Source organism: Amblyomma mixtum, chromosome 10, assembly GCF_055824585.1.
Source record: "Amblyomma mixtum isolate Tamu chromosome 10, ASM5582458v1, whole genome shotgun sequence".
NCBI lineage: Eukaryota > Metazoa > Arthropoda > Arachnida > Ixodida > Ixodidae > Amblyomma > Amblyomma mixtum.
Window position 1 is genome coordinate 157,208,087 of NC_143021.1, and position 2,794 is coordinate 157,210,880.

The 2,794-nt window shown below is 42.1% G+C and overlaps 1 pseudogene; it reads left to right on the forward strand.

Annotated features, from left to right (window-relative positions):
• The first annotated feature begins 306 nt into the window (after nucleotides 1-306).
• Nucleotides 307-1,071, forward strand: LOC149327458 (uncharacterized; annotated as a pseudogene).
• The last annotated feature ends 1,723 nt before the right edge of the window (nucleotides 1,072-2,794 follow it).

The window sequence follows — 2,794 nt, forward strand, 5'->3', positions numbered from 1 at the left end:
GAGGAGCGGAATCCGAAGCTGCTACCGTCACCGCTGGTGGAACCAACACGTGTCCACGGATCGTCCCCCTCCCTCCGTTCTCTACTGGCAAGCCGCACCTGCGCACTACTGTCCGATATCAACGGCGTCCCCTATATAACCGCAGCACGACGGTCCCCACATCATTCACGGAGCAATCCAGGCAGCCTTCGCAACCAGGCAGAGGCTAACCGCCTTCTTCGTTCATTGCAGGTGTGTATCCTGTATCTTTAATTACAAACTTCGATCTTAGGCTACTGGATTGCTCCGTTCGTGTTTGTGTCCAGCATGGGTGATAAGCCTCCTTCAACCATAAAAGAACTTGTAAAGGCTATGACTGACTTGAGTGCACAGTTTGACTCGAAACAAAGTGAACTGAAGCAAGATTTAAAGCATGTGATTGAATCTGAAATGGAATCTGTCAAAACTTCAATGGGCTTTATTAATGAAAAGTTTGAAGAATTTAGAACTGAGATCTCTGAGCTCAAAAAGACCCTGTCTGACGTGAGAAACGTAAACCAGGAAATGAAAAAAGAAAGCAACCGACTCACAAATGAAGTGAAAACTCTCAGGCACGAATTAACTGAACTGCAGTAGTACAGTAGAAGAAATAACCTTGAATTCAAACGCATCCCCCCAGCACCCAGTGAAAATCTGATTTCAGTGATGACATCGATCTGTCATCTCTTGAGCACCAAGTTCGATGAATCCGATGTTGAAGCTATCCATCGTGTGCCCTCAAAAAACAAGGATGAACCCAACATCATTGTTAAGTTTGCTTCCGGGAAAGTGAGGGACAGCATTCTGAAAACAGCGAAAAAGCAACGGTTGAACACTACACTTCTGAGCTTTGACGATCACGAGAATCCCGTGTTCATCAACGAACATTTGTGCCCGGGAAACAAAATTTTGCTAGGTAAAGCACGGAAAGCCAAAAAGGAAAAACAGTGAAAACACACATGGGTATCAGATGGCAAGATCCTGATGCGCAAGACAGATACCTCGCATGTTCTACATATAACCTGTGACGATGATCTTGCTCAGGTAGTCTGAAACATGGCCTTTTCCGTTGAGGAAATCAGTGCTAAGTGGCACGAGAGCGAAAACCTTTCCATTTTTCATTGCAATGTCCGCAGCATAAATAAAAATCTAGACCAACTCACTGTACATTTATCGCAACATTCTTTCCAGTATGATCTTATCGCTGTAACTGAAACCTGGCTTAAGAAAGGAGAAATACCGTACATACCAGGTTACACAACACTATCTTTACCAAGAGTAGCACCACACGAGGGGGTGGCGTTGCTCTTTTTATTAAAAACGGCATAGATTATCAACAGTTCTCGGATTCCTCTCTGAGCTCTAAAACCACGGAAGCACTTTTTATTCGCCTTAAGACAGACGTCGTAATAGGCGTGGTATATCGTCTGCCAAACACGTGCACAAGTCAGTTCATATCTGATATGGAGTCCATTCTGGTTCCTCTGATGTCTTTTAATAATCAGTTAGCAATAGTTGGTGATTTCAATATTGACTTATCAAAGGATGACTGTCCAGATTATATTTTCTTACTGGAATCGTTCAACCTCGAGAACGTTATCAATGTGCCCACTAGAATTACACATCAGTCTGCAACAATTATTGATCACATCTTATGTAACCGTGATATGGATGCCTGTGCTGGTGTTTGTAACCAAAACATTGCTGATCACTGTTCAACTTTTCTGTTCCTGCCACGGTCGGGTATCGATTGTACTTGCCCTACCCATACCAATGTATTTTCACGGGTGGACTACGCGCATGTCAGGCGTTTGCTCGAATCTATTCATTTCGAAAATCTGTGTCACAGTGACGTTCACACAGAATTAGCTAACTTCGTATCTGCTGTTTCCGATGCAATTACTAAGTCAACGCTGAAGTTTTCTCGGCGCAACTATAAACATGCGATATGTCCTTGGATTACTGAGGAAATACTCACAGTATTAAAAGAAAGGATTCATACTACAATAAGCTCAAAAACAGCAGAACAAATGCTTATTACTTGAAACAGTTTAAGTATTACAGAATCAAATCCGTGGCGCTGATGAGAAAATCAAAGAAATTGTATTATACTAATTTGGTTAATCATCAAGGAAATGACACTAAGCAAGTATGGAAGATTGTAGGAGAAGTTACGGGAACAGTTAAAAGAAAACAGATCGTTCCTGACAACTTTTCGATAGAGACTGCAGACCAGTTTAATCAGTTCTTCACAACCTACGGTCAGAACAGTGCGCAACCTACTTCCTTAGCTCCAGTGACATCCGGCATACCTCGATGTATTGATAATGAATTCACTTTCTCGAACATTACTAGCGATGAAGTTGCAAGTGTTGTGGCGAACATGCCCACGAATAAAGCGGCCGGCCCAGATGGCATAATGGCTAAGGTAATCAAGGACAACATTGATTTGTTTTGTGTTCCTTTGTGCAGAATATTCAATCACGCGATACACTCTATAGCTTATACCCCGATACTTTAAAAGTTGCAAAAGTTGTTCCGATATTTAAAACTGGTGACCCTAACAACCCGTCTAGTTACAGGCCAATATCTGTACTGAGTGTTGTCAATACCATTTTTGAAAAATTAATTGCTTTCCAACTGAAAACCTTTCTTGATGCTAATCATATTATTTGTCCTCAGCAACACGGGTTTGTTTCTAGCAGGTCCACGTCCACGGCTGTAGTTACTCTATCACAGCTTATCCTATCTGCTCTTCATAACCATAATATTGCTG